This window comes from Myotis brandtii, unplaced genomic scaffold (genome assembly GCF_000412655.1).
Source record: "Myotis brandtii unplaced genomic scaffold, ASM41265v1 scaffold645, whole genome shotgun sequence".
Classification (NCBI taxonomy): Eukaryota; Metazoa; Chordata; class Mammalia; order Chiroptera; family Vespertilionidae; genus Myotis; species Myotis brandtii.
Genome location: NW_005370488.1, coordinates 1,544,916 through 1,563,676, shown reverse-complemented (window position 1 = coordinate 1,563,676; position 18,761 = coordinate 1,544,916). Strand labels below are relative to the sequence as shown.

Sequence of the window (18,761 nt, the reverse complement as noted above, 5' to 3'; positions counted from 1 at the left end):
TCCAGGTGATTCTAATGTGCAGCCAAGGTTGAGAACCACTGGTTTAAATGAATCTTAAGTGGTTATTGTAATGAGTGTCCCAGAGCACTTCTCTTACTGCCCACTGAGGTTTCAATTGTAGTCAAAGCCATCATAAAATATTTCTTGGTATTGCTTTGGGGGATTGTGGCATATTTTTAAAACTTGCGCAGGGTGACATGAAGTGGAACAATGTAAATTAGAAATACTTGGTATTCTTAATTTTCATCCATGTTGTCTCGAATGTCAGTATTTCATCTTTTGTATGGCTGGGTAGTATTCTATTGTATATATGTACCACCTCTTTTTTAAAAGTTATTTTTATTGTTAAGAGAATTACAGATGTCCCCATTTTTTCCCTTTTGTCCCCATCCACCGGGCTCCTGCCCCACCCCAGGCCTTCACCACACTATTGTCTGTGCCCATGGGCTATGCATATAAGTTCTTTGGTTAGTATCTTTCTACTCCCCTCCCCTTTCCCTTTGAGATCTGTCAGTGTGTTCCATGCTGCCATGTCTCTGAACCTATTTTGTTCATCACTTTCACAGGGGTCGCCTAAGACCATCGGAAAACACATATATAATTACATATTGTTTTTGTGATTAATCACTATGCTTTAATTATGTTCAATTTGTAACAATGAAAATACATCCTGCATATCAGATATTTACATTATGATTCATAACAGTAGCAAAATTACAGTTATGAAGTAGCAACGAAAATAATTTTATGGTTGGGGTCACCACAACATGAGGAACTGTATTAAAGGGTCGCGGCATTAGGAAGGTTGAGAACCACTGGTAGAGGGACTCTCCATGTTCCTCTACGTACTGTCAAAGGGTAAGAGATCCTTCTTTTTTTTACAGCTGCACAGTATTCCATTGTATAAATGTACCACAGCTCTTTTATTCAGTCATCTACTGATGGGCATCTGGGCTATTTCCAGATCTTAGCTATCTATCTATCTATCTATCTATCTATCTATATAATAGAGAAATATGCTAATTAACAAGGACGCCCTAATGGGTCAACCAGACAGGAGGTTGTGGGCTCGCAGAGTCGGGGCGGGGCGGCAGGGGCCTCCATGCACCTGCGCTGGGGGAGGGCCTGATCAGCAGTGGCCACAGCTGCTTCAAGGGCCGGAGAGGGAGGAAGGGCCCGAATCGGAGAGTGGGCGGCGCTGTGCGATTTCGAATCATGCGCTGGGCTCCTAGTTGTAAATAAAACTGCATAGGGGTGCACACATTCTTTCTGATTGGGGTTTCAGACTTCTTAGGATGTATTCCCAGAAGGGATTGCTGGATCAAACAGCAGTTCCATTTTTAATTTTTTGAGGAAACTCCCTATTTTTTATCCATTCATCTATTGAGGGACACTTTGGTTGTTTCCATGTTTTGACCACTGTGAATGATGCTGCAGTGAACATAGGGGTACACATATCTTTATGAATAAATGGATCTTGGGAATATCATGCTAAGTGAAATAAGGCAGTTGGAAAAAGTCAAGAACCATAAGATTTCACTTATGTGGGATTTAAAGCTGAAAGCAATAAATGAACAAGGAAGACAAACAAAAACTTATAGATGCAGACAACAGTATGGTTGTTATTGGAGGGAGGGAAGGTGGGGGGAAAGTGAAGGGTAGAGAGGGCCAAATATATGGTGTCTAGAGGAGAATTGGCTTTGGGTGATAAATATACAATGCAATATGCAGATGATGTATTATAGAATTGTACACTTGAAACCTATATGATCTTATTAACCAGTGTTACCCCGATAAATTGAATTAAAAAAGGAAATAGTTTGTACATTTCATATGTCCAAGGTGCTATGCTAGAACTTTTTTTTTTCTGTTCTCACATCATATTTATCCTCAGCAGCTTTTGTTTCTCTTCTGTTATCATCTTACCGCTAAAACTATTTTTGCCAAGGTCATGGATTACCTCTTTTGCTGAAAACTCTGTTGGCCTCTTTTTAGTGCTTTTGCTGTATCTCAGGATCATTTGAATCTTCGGTGTTCCCGTCTCAAAACTGTTCTCTGTGCTCTCCTAACCCACTTCTCACCACCTGTGCCGATGCTTCTACGTCTCCTTTGCAGGTTTCTCCATCCCTCTGCCTCCTGCTGGGGCTCCCATGAGTTTAGTCTTTGGCTTTCTTCCCTGGCCCTCTCCTGGCTCATTCGGTCCACTTTCCTAACGTCATTTATTAGTGTTAAATGCTAATGGCTCTCATATCACCAGAACAGGTCTCTCCCCCACAGAACAGGCCCTCTTGTGCAACTTCTACACATCTCCACTTGGAATGTCCACCGGAGCGTCAGGTTTGACATACCCTATGTCCCAAGCTAAAGTCGTCTTCCTTCCTTTAATCCCAGTGGGTTTGCTGCTCGTCCTGTGTCCTCTCCATTAGCAAACTGCACTGTTATTCTCCCTGTTGCGGAAACCAGGAACCTAGGCATTGTCTATGATATCTTCACTGCTGTCTATCTCCTCAACCCAAGTTTTTAAATCTTTACTGTTTTATTTCCTTAATACTTCTCAAGTGTAGCCACCATTCTCTGTTCTGATTACCATGGCCTTAGTTTAGGACCCCTGTTTTCTCACCTTGAATCACCATACGTGTCCCTTAACTGGTCTCCCTGCAGCCAGTTTTGCTCCTTCCATTCTAGCATCTGTTAGTCAAGGTGACTTAACAAAAACTCATTCTTAAATAGTTCCTCAGAATAAAATGCAAAATCCTCAGTATGGCATATGAGACTCTTGGATATATGGTGCTGCTTAAATCTTCTGATCTTGTATTTCATCACATGTCTGTGATTAGCTCCCAGTGGTCTTCAGAACCTAGCTGAAGCATCCACGGTAGCTCAGATCTGCCCTGTGCCCTGCTGTTCCAGGTGAGCTCTCTGTCCCTCCCTTGTGCTCCTGTGACACATGTGTTGAACTCTAAGACAATGTATGGCAATAATTTATTTATTATACTTTTAGTATTTATGGAGAGGGTCTGTGATGCTTTGCCATATATACTTATTATTTGTAAGTATTTAACATAAAGCCAGTAAGGGTACAATAGGAATGTTAAATGAATTAATGAGTAACCATCCAGTGGGGCCTTGACTTACGAATTTAATTCGTTCCGTGACGGAGCTCATAACTCAAATTACTCGTATGTCAAATCAAAAAGTGAACGAGTGAGACACGTGATGCTGGGCTGATGTTGTGGCGTTCACTGTGACGTTCACTGGGCCAACTAGCAGTGGGGTATCTGAAGCTGGCTCGTAACCCGAATTTTAGCTCGCAACTCAAAGCAAAAAATCGGCTGAGAGACGGCTCGTATCTCGAAAAACTCGTTAGTCGGGACACTCGTAAGTCAAGGCCCCACTGTACTAAGATCAATAGAACCTACATTCTATTCTGAAGTAACTCACTGCCTGGTGAGATTTATAAGTACAAGTAATTTAGAAAAGCCATCAGCAATTATGCTAGAATGTGGGATTAGCTATTAAAACTCATGTTTTTAAGTAGGAAATGATTAAATGCTAATATTTCAAGAGACTATCTCTTGAGGATTCTATATAATAAAAGCCTAATATGCTGTGTCCGGTTGTCCAGTCAACCGTTCAACCAATCAAAGTATAATATGCTAATATGCTAATAAGGCCACTCAACCGCTCGCTATGATGTGCACTGACAACCAGGGGGCAGGCGCTCCAACCAGTAGGTTAGCTTGCTCCTGGGGTCCTGTGATCAGGACTGAATGAGATGGCCAGACACACTCTGGAGCCCTCCCGTGGTCTCTCTCCGGCTGGCCAACCTCCTGCATCCCTCCCTGGCCCTGATCATGCACTGGTGGGGTCCCTCAGCCTGGCCTGTGCCCTTTTGCAACCTGGGACCCCTCAGGGGATATCAGAGAGCCGGATTTGACCTGATCCCGCAGGCCAAGCCAAGGGACCCCACTGGTGCACGAATCCGTGCACTGGGCCTCTAGTATATAATAAAATGACACAGAAATATTCATGACATTCAACCATCTCTTTGAAATGAGGCATCATTGTAACGTTTAAGTTATTCAGAGTACTTTACAAAACATTTTTATTGACTGTTTAAAACCTGTCTTTTGTTTTGTCAGTTTTAGGAGAACTCAACAAATGTGCAGCAGGGTGTATTACATTTCTGGACATTTAGTCGGCTAGCTAGGATGCTGGGGATCAATGCTTGTTTTTCTTTTCCTTTCTGAAACTACTTATTATTACCTAATAAGATTGCACATGATTCTGGCCTCTGACTCTATGCTTTATAATTAATTCACTAATTACAAGAAATATAGTGCTTTTTTTTCCTCTGTCAAAAACAAATTTAAGAGGACATAATGCATTTTTAAGAACTTGGGCCTGTTTGATGAACTCCCAGAGTTAAAAATCAAGGGGGCAAAGTTTTGTAGAAAATAGCAATGCCTAACAATTTTTAAAGTTATAAATGACTGTGTATCATGGATTATTACATTGCTTAGCATAGCCGAGACTGTGAGTATTAACTCTTTGATTCCAAGGACAGGATCTCTTTAATTGGTTTTCAAGTCATGATTCCAGAGCCCTAGAATTCTGAAGGATGTTTAAGGAACCTTGTGAGGAAGCCAACGAGTAGGTGGGCAGGCTGTTGGTAGAGCTCTGTGGCCCTGCCTTGCATCTTCCCCTTTTCAATCACATCTGCTGTTTTTATGTTGTCTATTGGAGGTTTTTTTTTTTTTTTATTAAGGATATTATTTAAGAGTGGGGGGGGACTTCTAAAATACTTTGGAAACCATTGGTTCACTTGATGCAAATATTCGAGGAAATCATTTTGTTGACAATCAGGAAACACATGAAAATAGAAAATGAACAACATTTCTTTCATTAAGTACTGTTTCCATGAGTCACCTACAGTGACATCCTCAGAGATTTGGGGGAGAGCTGTACAGTTAAGGTGCGACATGAGCAAGGTGTCCTGTCTCCTTTGTTTTCCATCACTCGCGGTCAGCCCGTGGCATTTCCATGTCTGGTCATTAGAACCTTTGGGCCAGGGCCTGACTAGGATTGGGGGAAGTGGGAGGTGGGAATTTGGGGAACAGCGAGAAACAGAATTTTAATGCTTCCTAAGAGCAAGGGAAAGGGTTGCTGATTTTGCCAGTGTCATGGTGTTCTCATCATAATGCTAAGTACTTTCATTCCAGGAAACTGAAGACTCAGGGCAGAGTTTTATAGATCTTGGCCAAAGGCTGTTCCAGGGGAAAAGTAAATGTTTAAAGGTGCTGACCATTCCCCTAACTTATTTCATTCTTTTGGTTCCATACTTTTCTTTCCCACCCCAAATAGGATTATCCTAGGTGTAAAATCCAGATCACTACCATAGTAACCACACAAATACAGCACAAAAAAGTGCTATTTGTTTTGATTTCGTAGTGATGGAAAGAAAACTACACAGAGAGCTGTTTAAGGGACATAGATGATGGTACAAAAAACGTCGTCTATAGGAGATGAGTTGGAGTGTACTTTGCCTATACAATAATTTGTATCTGAGAAGTAGAATCTGGGGAGTAACTGTATCTTTTATACAGTTTTTAAAAAGTTGGCAATGTTGAAAACAACTCACTTTCAAAATGATATTTTTGGGGGGAGGGAAATTGAACTATTAATCAGAAGGATGGGATTCTTTGCAGCAGAGATGGAAAAATATGCATTGCCATATGCGAAGAAGGTTGAGGGCAGTTTATCATAAATAAATGAGTTTGTCAAATACATCCACACACACACCCCTGTTTTGGCCTCAGAAGACAAAATTCTAGGGCCACAGATAGAGAAATATTGTGTATTTGTACATCTCTCAGATAAGTAGGCATTTTATTTATGCACATATTAAGAGGAAACAGTTTAAGAATAGGGATTAATCAGACCTGGGGCAAAGATATTGGAGGTTATCAAATTTGCTGAACCTGGTTAGAGCGAGGTCTGAGCAAGTGGTGAGAATGTCACCCAGAAGGTTCTGATTCATCCTTTATTCCACTGCTGATTATACAAGAAGCATCATTGGACTCCTGGACTCAAATTATTGAAGTGGCTACAACCGTTTCAATTCTAATTGTAAAGGCAATATGTATAGAATATAGTTCTACTGCCCAAAGTAACCTCTGTATACACTTTGTTGTCTTCTTTCTTCTTTCGTATGAGTGTGCATCTTACATACAACATCTATATAATACATTTTAATATAATGTGAATATTGGTATTAAAATTTGAATCAAATATGCACATGATTTCCTAAACTGCATTGTGGTTTATTCATTTAACAGTTCTTTATTTTGTGCCTGCCATAACCTAGGGATTCCCGGAATTCAACATTCCCTGAACGCATGGCATTAATGACTTCTTAATATTCTATTACATGATCATTTATTTAACTATCTCCTTATTGTTGGGCATTTACATTGTTTCAGTTTTTTTGCTATTATATATGATATTAAATTATTATCTTATCTAATTTTTCTATGTCAGTATATCAGATTTTTTTCTGAAGTAAAAGCCCAGTAAATGTAATTATATTTTAATAATCCTCAATTTAATGGCGCTGAGTTTGGAGAAAATTAGCCAAACAATAGGGTATTCAGGAACAAATGTAAGACATAATCACTGTGGTCGTCTTTTCAGTCATCCAGCATTCTGGATGGAGTTTGAATGGCCTGGACGTGAACATCACTTTAGTGTGGGTGTGTCACGGTTGTAGCATAGTGCAGTTGCCTAGTATGTAACAGATATTTGTTATGACAGATGGTGTCATTGTACACCGAGTTATTCATCTCTCATTATTGTTCTTGACATCCCAACACCCAATTCTTATGCATAAACAGCTCTTAGAGCCTACCTGATCTCTTATACTCTTCTGGGTCATTGATGCTATAAAAACATTTCACTGTACCATGGCCCCACTGAACAAAAGAGAAGGAAAAATTTAAAGAGAAAAGAAAATTCCTGCCCAGTGCCTAGGTGTTCTGTTGTCTTGTATGATAATAAACAAATTTTGCTTTTGTTGAATTTTGAACTATGTATGGTATTTGGTTCTTTTAGAAACACCCTGCAAGTAGCTAATGGCTATAAGATAAAAGATAAGCCATAGTTCTCTTTCTCCCTCCCCTTTCTCTTCCCTTCTGTGGGGGTGTGTGTGTGGGCGTGTGTGTGCACGTGTGTGCATGCTCACACATTCTCACATGTCTGTTTTTTCAAATATGCGATTCGGTTCATTCATTTCAGTCATTTGTAATATTCACAAACATCCAGTCCAAAGTGTTTAATCTTCCCACGAAGCGCTTCAGAGATTCGTCATATGAGATCATTGGTTTCTCTTTAGTGCTAAGTCATAGCAAATTATCATCTTTTTTTAGGTTGATTTTGTAGAGTGTTAAAGGCCATTTAAATTTCCCTTAGATATGAAGCCATTTATTTTTCTCCTAATCACTTAAAATAGCAAGAACTAATCAACCGGAGTTTTCCTCCTTGTTATGAATACACCAATCCACCCCTGACTCACGTGCGTGTTTCTGCCTTTAGGTCAGTGGGAACTTGTCCCCGCCGTGTTTTCTTTATTTCCCTTCATTCCTAATTTCTCTGAGGAACAAATGGCAGCATAGTTAAGCATTAGGAACTTGTTGCCGAAGGTGCTAACCTAAACATCAGTGCCAGGATACGACTGAGACTTAATAGACTAATTAATTTGTCTACTGCACCCCTGACCTGGGGATTTCGTACAATGGGCTGTACTCAAGGAACTGAGAGTCTGGTACCCAAAGTAGAGAAATGCAACTTTGTGTGCTTTATACATCAACATGCAATTAATACCGGGTTCTTTAAGAAAATAGATTTTGAAAATGGAACTTTATTCCATCACATGTTTTTGAAAGTACGATACTGCAAGATTCTGTGTGCCTTTTTGTTTGTTTTCTTCTCTGACATTTTATAGCAGTGCTACACAGAACCCTCACGTTATTTAACCCAAACGTGCAGCTGACCTCCAGAGGAGCCTAATTATAGAGAATACCACAGGTTCTGAATGACCTCTTCTAAGGGAGGATGCCCTCACGACCACAGTAACTCGTAGGAACAAATAGGAACTTGAAGCTTGAATGACATTTTAAAAAGTGTTTGCATTATGAATTCCTGACTGTGGTGTTCATGTTCCTTTCAGTAAGATTAGTTTTATTTCCTCTTATGTTCCTTTTCTCACTTCTCCTTCATGTTGGAGACAGTTTAAATATACTTCAAGGGCAGTTAACATTCGACTGCCACTGAATCCAGGGCACTGGATAGAAGCTCAATTGAATAAATCTATTCATATTAGTTTGTCAAGCTATGGGTTATGCTTCTCTCTGGATCTTGAGAACCCACAGAGAGGTAACAAATAAATGCTTTCCTGTTAGGATTTTATTTAGAACGGAATTTGTGAATTTGGAAGCATTCATTAGACCACCAAATGTCTGCGGAGCAAACGGCAGGCACTGTGGTAGGCACCGCGGATAAAGTGGTGAACAAGAGTGACTGTTCCCAGCTCTGCTGCAGCTGATGGTCCAGTAGTGGAAGTCACACAGAGTACAGTGGTTACCCCTTATTCGAGGTTTCACTTTGCATGATTTCAGCTATCTGCAGTCAACCGCAGTCTAAAAATATTTAATGGAAAGTTCCAGAAAGAAATAATTTATGATTTTAAATTGAGTGCTGTTCTGAGTATGGTGATGAAATATTTTGTGGTCCCGCTGCATCCCTCCTGGGATGCGAATCATCCCTTTGTCCAGAGGAGCCACACTACCCGCCCCTTCCTTACTGAGTCGCCATCTCAGTTATCATCTAACTTTTATTTTGGCATACTGTTACACTTACCTATTTTATTATTCGTTATTGTTGTTAATCTCTTAATTTATAAATTAAATCTTTTCATGGGTATATTTGTATAGGAAAAAACACAGTATTATATATGCATCCCCTGGGGGGGGGATCTTGGAACATATCCCCTGTGGATAAGGGGGGACTACTGTAAACACAAAGAATAACAACAGAACTCAAGACAAGGCTGCTGTGATGCAGACAGTGGAACAGGGTAAAGGGACAGAGAGCGACTGGAATGTGTGTGAGATGTTATGTTAGCCATGGTATTAGGGAATAGCTTTCAGGAAGGCTATATTAGACCTGAGAACTAAAGGATGCGATGGTAGTCTTGGGTAGGGGCGGTCCTCATTCACTTATTGGCAGTCAGTTCACCGGAAGGTGCATATACAAGATTTTCATGCACTTCTCAGTACAGGTGTGCTGCATGGCCATACTCAGAGTCCATAACGCTCAGAGCTGATGCTCAGAGGATACTAGCTAAATGAACAGAATAAATAAATATTGGCATATGATTTCAGGGGAAATTGCTTTGTCTTTCCAAAGTTATGTTGCCTCCAGTAGTGGAGTAAAAGATTTAGGTGTGTGCATTTTTGTTTTGTTTTTATTGAAATGTGAAGTGAGCCTCACATGGACAGTTTTTGTAGTTATATATTATTTCTTTTATTTTGCAGGTTTCAGCGTGGTCAAGAGAGTGAATGTATCGGAAGTGGGTGTACCTTGCATGAATCATCAAGAGCATTGTATGCTATAAATATCAGCGGCATATTTATCTGGTTGGTATTCTAAATCAAGTCAGACTTGGCCTGATAGTACACCTCTTAGAAATTAAAACATTGATATTAAGGGAAAGAGCATAAATTGATTTTGTGTATCAGCTTATGTTGAGACAATTCACCATATGTCTAGTGAGGCCACATACAAGTTAGTTAAGGTGTTAACAAAGTCATTTGAATTCCTGTGGAGGGTGTGTGTGAAGGGGGTGGTACTGGTGAAGGCAAGAAGTCAAATGGCATAGAGGCCAAGTGAAGAGAGTGACTGTGGACTTTAGGTACTGCCTTATTTGTATCCATTTTTAAAAGAAAACCTGGTGAACAGGTATGTTTGCAGCCCTTTGACAGGTTGGGGGTGGGCAGGGGAGATGAACATTGGAACATTTAGTGTTTGAAAGACAGTCCAAGATCAGTAGATAGATAAACATAGTTTCCAGTTTAGGCTTTAAAGTTATTCTTGACCTGTTTCTTCTTGTTTTTTTCATTGGGAACTGCAGTTTTAAAGGTAGAAAAAATATTTCATTTATTCTCGAACTAAGAATGGATTTGATTTTCAGTAAAAATTCATGTTATATGTTGATGTTGTTCAGAGTCTTTTCTTTGGCTCTTCTCTCTACTCACTCAGTTTAATTGTATTCACCCACGTCTATGCTTTCAATGATTATGATTCCATTCCTCGAATCCCTTAGTTCAGATCCTTATCATTTCTGTTATACTCTAAAATAGTTTCTTAATATCTATCCACTTTTCTCCTTTCCAAACTGTCCACCATTTTGTCAGCAGAAAGGATATCTGATCCGACCACTCTACCTTCATTGACATTCGATGCTTCCAGGATTATGTACTTTGTCATATATGCCCTTGGATGCCTCCAAGATTATGTCCTTCAGCTTCATCTCATCCTTGCCTGCCATTCTAATCTTGTCACTTGGCTCTATCCTTTCTATACCTGTACTCATAGCCTATGAGTTTTCTATAGTTTCTCAGTTCATTTGCTTGCTCATTCGTTCATGGTTTTGTTCCTTGGCACTTTCTGTTCCGTTTCTCGAATACCATTCCTACTTATTGTTTACTTGGGAAATTTTTATTTATCCTTCATGATTAAAGAAAATATTTTTTCTCTATCATTCTTTCCCTGGCAGAGGTAGACACTTCCTTTCTCTCCTTCCATAAGCCTTGAATACATCTCTGGTTTGATTGTCCACATAAACTTTAAAATGTTTCCTTGGCTCTCTTAGAGTGCTCTGTAAACCCCTTCTGATAGACACTGCCTTCTGTTTGCCTCTTTATCCCCAGCCCTCAGCACATTAACTAGTAGGGCTTCAATTGTCATGTGTCAAATGAGCAAATTAATACATGCTTCATATTTAGCACATGATATTTATGATGGAACAAAAATTATAAGAATATGATTTAGTTCCTCTCAATAAGGTTGTGATTTTGTTTGGTGGACAAGACTTAAACACATGAAATAATTAGGGAACACAAGATAAGGCATAGTGTACAAAGGAATTATTTATATTATAAAAGTTTATTTAGTAGATATACATACACATATACTCATACAGGTACACACATACCTACATACAGTAGGTGGAGGAAGAGCAAAGGTCAAGTTTAAGTATGACAGAGGCTTCATGAACTAGATAAGAGTGTAATGGGATAGTGAAGGAGTGTACCTTAGTAAGTCTTAGATTGTTTATATAGGTTTAGTATAAAGCCAAATATTGATCGTTTTTATTTGTAAAGGGCTACAGATAAAACAGGAGAAATTAGAACAATGAATGAAAGTTGAGGTGGGTTCTTGGTATGTGTTGGAAAGAGATTAATCCATGCATAGTGAAATCTGCACTGAATAATTAAGTCCTAAATGCAGATGCCTGAGTAGGAAGGGGAATGATTGACAGAAGGATCTTACAGTGACAGTAAGGTAACTTCCCTTGGGCTGGGTTTAAACAGTAGGTGTAAACAGTGTTTATTGGGATCTAAGATGTTACAACTAGAACACTGTTCACCCATGTGGGGAAAAGGAAAACAAAACCAGAAATGAAAGCAACACAAACAAGTCAGATTCATTAGGTTTGCAGTTTGACAGTGAGAAGGGTTTAAGTTGAGTAGATGAGTGGATAAAAGAACTGTGGTACATTTATTCAATAGAATACTATGCACTTGTAAAAAAGAAGGATCTCTGAACCCCTGAGACATCATGGAGGGATCTGGAGAGTATTATGCTAGGTGAAATAAGCCAGTCAGAGAAAGACAGGTATCACATGCCCTCACTTACATGTAGAATCCAATGAACAAAAGAAACTGGGGAGCAAAATAGTCCCAGAGATATTGAAGCATGCAACAGATGTATTTCAGAGGGAAGGGGTGTGGGAGGTGGGAAGAGATTAACCAAAGAACTTATATGCATATATGCATAACCGAGGACACTGACAGTAGTGCAGTGAAGTCCTAGGGGTGGGGAGAGCTCGGGGGAGAAAGGATTAATGGAGGAATAAAAGGGGACATCTGTAATACTCTCAATAATAAAGATAAATTTAAAAAAGAAAATGAAAAGACAAACAAAAATTAGTTAATTAAGAGAAACCATCTTCCTGAGGAGTCAAAAAAAGAGGAAATGAATTGGAGTGAGCAGGAGGTTCACAAACAGCAAGTGATTACGTCTACAAAGGCTGGAATCTACAGCCACAATATGTACTATACATTTCTCATTTTCATATTAGTTTCCTGAGTGTATTGAAGATAAAGCGGACTCAGTCCAGGATGTATGAGGCAGAAAGAAAATTTAGGGAACTTATACCCATATCATTCCCCAAGGTCCTTTGCACGTTCCATGGTCTTCTGTGCGTGTTTTGTAGATGGTGTCCAGAGTTTTTATTTGTCCGCATGGGAGAAATAGCAAGTACTTATACTCCATCTCAGTCCAGAATCACTGCGATTTTTACAGATTCTTTTTGGTCCTTGGAACTTAGGATTGGAATATGTTCAAGCTTTTCAAACGTAGGGAGATAGTAGCTTCAAGGTACTGTGGAATCTGCGGCACCACAGAAAACGATTAGATTAATAGCTATGTTTACCACATACCAAACCCGCTTTCAAAGCACCTTATCATTTCCACAATACCCTATTTCTATGACAACCCTATTTGGAAGGGAGACTAGGGCAAAGAGAGGTTTTTGAGCTTTGCCCAAGATCCCAGACAATCTGATTCTATAATCTGAACTTTTAATCACTGTGTCCCCTCTACCATTTGAGAAGGAAAAATATTTTTTAAGGCTCTGAGATCCTAAATTGGGAATCAACAACTTTCAACAAATGATTAAGGAAATTGATGATGGAACCAGATTCCTAAAGTGATGGATTCTTATGAGAATTCTGTATGTGAGCCAAAAAGAGCTACAATTAAAATTTTTATTTTTTCCCACATTTCTCCTTTGCTCTAGAGTTAATTTCACAACTTCTATAATTAAGGAGTAACCCAATACTATGAGTTTAAAGCCAGAGTAATAACTAAACTTTTCAACATAAAATTAATGGTTCTTGACAATGTAGTGGTCTGTGATATTATTAGGTTGTCATGAAAATTTTAAAATTGCAATTTGAAAGTGAGCTTGAGTGCCCATTGTACTTGCAAATTTGGAAATTTTCCTAGACTAATGCAGTATGAATCTGTGCTTGATTTTGTCAAGTTTGTAAAAATTCATAAACTTTGTTATTTAAAGTCAGGTCCAGAGGAAACTGATAACTCATATTTCATATCTAGCCATAACTTCATTATTTTCTCATAATTCCTTGATAGAGGCAATCAGGTAGAGGTGATATATTACTCATACAATTTTGTAATATGTAGCAAACAATCTCAGTGGTCTTTTTAGAGTTTTTAGGGTTAGTGATTATATTTTCTGATTTTCAGAGGTTGATGTAACTTTCTCCAGATATTACGTAGGAAAATGTCTTGTTTTGGTTTGAGACATTTTAAAGCAGAAGTCATTTTAGGATACCTTGACCACAATTGAAGAAAGCCAACACTCATAAAAGTACCTGGAGAACTTCAACAGTGTTCTAGTTAGTGTGGCCAGTGCTGTAATATGAATTGTTTGTCTTGAATCAGATACTGATTACAAATTAATCTGATACTACTTCCTCCCCCCCTTTCTTTTGGTCTAGGAACTGGGCCAACAATACTAATGCATTTGTAGTATGATGATGATGATGTAAAAATTAAACATTTATGAAATAACAGAATACAAATTCAAGATACAATTAGATACTGGATTTTTTTCCCCCCTCTGATTTCTTATAAAAAAATTCAGGCTTTTGCAATATTGCTTTTGGGATCTTCACCATGCCTTAGTCCCTGTAGATAAAAATTTCTTTAGTCTTACCAGAGCTTTACGTTTTTAAAGATTCCTTTTTGTCTTTACCACAATTGTTGAAGATGTGAAGAAAGAGTATTTACTGAGTTGTACAAGACACATAGGCTGCCTTAATATGAGCTAGATTGCTAGTTAACTTAGATTATTATTCAATTCAGTGTTTTGGGATTTTTAAAAATCATGTCAGCTATGCATTTAGGCCACTGTAACTACACCAAATTTATTCCTCTCCTTTATGCCGAATTGACTATATTACCAAGCTCTATTATTTTATCCTGTGTTGGTCTTCAAAATTCACCCCTAAAGTTCATTCTCACTTTCACAATTTTCTTCACAATATTCTTTCATTCTTGAATGACTGGTGTTTGGCACAGACTTTTAACTGATTTCTCTGCTTTAGTTTTCATTAACCCACTGCATAAAAGTTGCTCTGAATTTTGAGGTACTTGGGGCAGGTGTATTATAACAATGCAGTAAATTGGTTAGAAATGAGTTCTGAGTTCTCAGAGATAGAAATTTAGATACTTCATTTGAATGTTGGGACTTTTAATGATGACCATAAATGTAATGAAATGCAACTAGGTTCTTTCTTCACTACCTTGTATATTTTAGTTATAAAACTTGAACCCTGGCTATCCTATAGGTGATAAAAGAGAAAAAAGGAACTGGCTATTTATTTTGAGTGAGTAAACATTTAGTAGTTCAAAATGGTAAAACTAAAATTAATATTTTCTTCATACGTATTTCCTATATTTATTTGTAAAATATATTTAGACATTTAAAAAGATAAAAATAGTTATGAAAGTTTTAGCAGGCAATATGGGCAACATAAACAAAAGTCAGCATTTTTATAGAACTTTTTCACATATCTGTGAGATTGTTGAATTGGCAACCATTCATTTTGGGGAGCTTATTTTCACTGGGTTGCTCTGTGTTTTCGAGAAAAGAAAACCCAAAAATGCTCATCTAATTCTAGTTTGTTGCTTTCTCATCAGAGCGTTTCAATAAACTTTTAATTGTTGATGCTGAGAAGTGTGCAGTAAAGGTTGTGTGAGCAGGGCTTGGCTTCTATTGTTTTGTGTTTCAAATATCACTCATCCATTTCCAGCAGGTGTTCTGCCAGCTGTGCCCTAAACGTTTCAAATGGTTGAGAATCTGTTTCCATACTTACCTTGCATTGTGGCTGTTTGCTGTAAAAGGAGTTCTCTGATTACATAGTTTTCTGACACAGCCGAAGACCGGCAGAGAGAAAAGCCAGTCTAATTGGAAGTGTACCTGCATGTTGTTATTGCGTCCAAAGAAGGAAGAAGTGGGAGGACTGGGATTGTCTTGTGTGTAGCTCTGGTGCTGATAAATGGGCTTTTCTTTTAATCGTGTATATTTTGGCACATATATTTATGTTGTGGCAAGAAGGAATTTAAATGGAGTCAGGATAATTTTATTTTCACAGCTGCTGGAAGATACAGTATAAGAGTTTGAACACTCAAAATTTTAGAGCTAGGTGGCTTATTAAAATGGAGGGAAAGATCTCTTATATTTTGCCTGTTTGATGAAAGGTAAAACAATTACAGGGTCTTTTCTATCTGTAAAATTACCTGGTTTGTGATCATATGACTGGATTGAGAACATGTAGGACATTTTATGAATAGATCACACTTTTGTCAAGATGTTAAACAAACTGTTGAACTTCTTGAATATTTATGTTTCACACCACCGAGATTAAACTATCCTTTGTTTACTTATTATTAATCCACCAAATAAACCCGTCTAAATAGGCAATACATTAAACAAATCCGTTTCCCAGGGTGATAAGTAGAGTTTGCCTTTAGCTATAAATAATCATGCCCGAAACATCTCATTTTCAAACTGTAGTTATTTGTAACTGATACCATGTTTAAATGTCATTTTATAGCTGATATCAAATTTAACCGTTGCTTTTACTTTATGGTATACCATTATTGGAATGAATTCTATCCCTCAGCACAACTCTAAATATAAGCAGGCGTTAAGAAATATTGCCTTACAGTTGCAGGCATAAGATACAGTATGTCCATGCAGATAAAATAGTCTTATTTGCAACGTTGAAATATGTTTACATTTTATGGAAAGAATAAAACTGATGAGGAACTAAGGGAAATATCCAATACTTCCTCCGCTTATATACGGTACTGGGTTGTAAAACTGCTGTGATCTAAGGTACTGCAATATCCTCAGTCATTAAACCTTCCACTAGTAAGTGCTGACTTTTCCTATTTACTAGAAAATTAAAACAATTAGAACTCTCCCTTCCAAAGTATATGCCAGTATATGCAGTCTAGCATGGTGGTAGGAAAAGCTGGCTCTGGTGTTCGCTGTTAGTACGTGAATTCTCGCTCTCCCATTCATTTCTTGTGTGACATTGGGTAAGCTGTGTCACGTGTATGTTCCTCCATGCCTTTACCTCTGAATGAAGATAATAGCAGTGCCTACTTCATAGGTTTGTTTGAAGGTTAAATGAATTAGTATGTGTACAGTGCTTAAGACAGGGAGCTAGAATAACTTGGCTGTCATCATTCTGATGCTTGGTCCTCCCATCCCTAAGGAATGTAGGATGAGAAATACTATTGTGGGGAAGTGGAGCTTCATATATCAGTGTTTGTCATGGTATTCATTTTAAAGTTGCAGAAACTAAAATTGAATGCTGTTAAATATTTTTTCAGGATGAAACGATTAGTGGCAGATTTGGGACTTGAGTTTAGGAAATTTTCAGTGTCTTGCATCTGTTCTGTTTTTTGTTATTTTTTTCTTGAGCACTCAAATAATTTTAATAGTTATAATTTACACTAGAGGCTCAGTGCATGAAATTCGCATGTGGGTACGGTCCCTTGGCCTGGCCTGCGATCAGGCCCACCCCCCGCTGCCATCCACCCTGGTTACCCGTTTGCCATCAGGTGATTGGAGCCTGCTGGCCGGGGGGAGGAACCAAGAGGTCGGCCGTTCTTGCCTGCTCGCCGGCCCCACCCCCACTGTGGGTTGCCTGCTGTGTGTGGGGCGACCAGCAGGGCGGGGGCCTGGGTCTGGTGCCGCCCATGTCCCCCGCCACCCACCCCCGGTTCCCTGTTTGCCATTGGACGATTGGAGCCTGCCGGCCAGGAAAAGGGACAGAGAGGTGGTCAGTGCGCCTCATAGTGACTGGTCAAATGGTTGTTCTGGTCGTTCTGCTGTTAGGGTCAATTTGCATATTACCCTTTTATTGTTTAGTATAGAGGCCCAGTGCACAGGTGGGGGCAGGCTGGCCTGCCCTGATGGGGACCCTGGATCGGGGTAGGGGTCCCCACTGGGGGGCGGGGCCGGCAGGGACAAGGGGCCGCAGTCATTCTGCTGTTTCACTCGCTGGGCTTTTATTATATAGGACTAGAGGCCCGGTGTACGAAATTTGTGCATGGTGGGGAGGGGTGTGTCCCTCCGCCCAGCCTCACCCTCTCCAATCTGGGACATCCCTCTCACAATACAGGACTGCTGGCTCCAAACCGCACACCTGCCTGCCTGCCTGATTGCCCCTAACCACTCCCCTGCCAGCGTGATCAACGCCTAACTGCTCCCCTGCCAGCCCGATTGCTCCTAACTGCCCTCTCCTGTTGGCCCGGTCACCCCTAACTGCCCTCCCCTGCCAGCCTGGTCACCCCTAACTGCCCTCCCCTGCTGGCCCGATTGCCCCTAACTTCCCTCCCCTCTGGCCTGGTTATTCCTAACTACTCTCCCCTGCCGGCCTGGTCGCCCTCAACTGCCCTCCCCTGCAGACCTGGTCACCCCTAACTGCCCTCTCCTGCAGGCCTGGTCACCCCCAACTGCCCTCCCCTGCAGGCCTGGTCACCCCCAACTGCCCTCCCCTGCAGGCCTGATCTCCCACAACTGCTCTTCCCTGCAGGCCATCTTATGATCTTATGGCGGCCATCCTGTGTCCACATGGGGGCGGCCATCTTGTGTGTTGGAGTGATGGTCAATGTGCATATTACCTCTTTATTATATAGGACAGTTGTTGCTCCAAGTTTCTGTTTTCTCTAATTTAGAACTTCACTAAAATAGTTAAAATGGTACAAATGTATAGAGTGCAAACTTTTAGAATATTCATGCTTTTCTAAAATCACTTCAAAAATTCTCACTTGGGAAATGGTCTATATGTTTTCCTGTAAAAGAATACTAAAATAAGGAAAACCAAACCCCTCTTTTAACATCTCCTTTTCTGACTGTGCCAGAGTGTGAAACTACTTAACATTCTGTGCCATTTGTAATACATAGGTAAGCTCTTAAAATTAATAGTGTATTATTGCTTTCCATTTCTTTGAAGACCAAGATTCAATCCATTATGCTTCTATGTAAAAATATATGATAAGTAAAGGGAAATAGTTTTCTTTGTTTAGATGACCTTGTATAGTTTCCTTCAAGGGCCTAATGATTTATATTGTAACTAGTGGCCAAGAGCACAAAATTTGTGCACGGAAAGGGTTGTCTCTCAGCCCGGCCTGCACCCTCTCCAATCTGGGACATCCCTCTCATAATCCGAGACTGCTGGCTCCAAACCGCTCACCTGCCTGCCTGCCTGATCACCCCTAACCACTCTGCCTGCCGGCCTGATCACCCCCCACTGGCCTGCTTGCTCCCAATTGCCCCCCCTGCTGGCCTGCTCAACCCCAACTGCACCCCCCTGCTG

At 39.8% G+C, this 18,761-nt stretch overlaps 1 protein-coding gene across 3 annotated transcripts in view; it reads left to right on the top strand.

Annotated features, from left to right (window-relative positions):
* The first annotated feature begins 9,595 nt into the window (after positions 1-9,595).
* The window catches only part of BMPR1B (bone morphogenetic protein receptor, type IB), a 219,215-nt gene continuing 210,049 nt past the window's right edge, over positions 9,596-18,761 (top strand). For all 3 annotated transcript variants that reach the window (XM_005880659.2, XM_005880656.2, XM_005880654.2), the window contains exon 1: positions 9,596-9,692. The gene's annotated coding sequence lies outside the window, so the exon portion shown is untranslated. The remainder of the gene's footprint in view (positions 9,693-18,761) is intronic.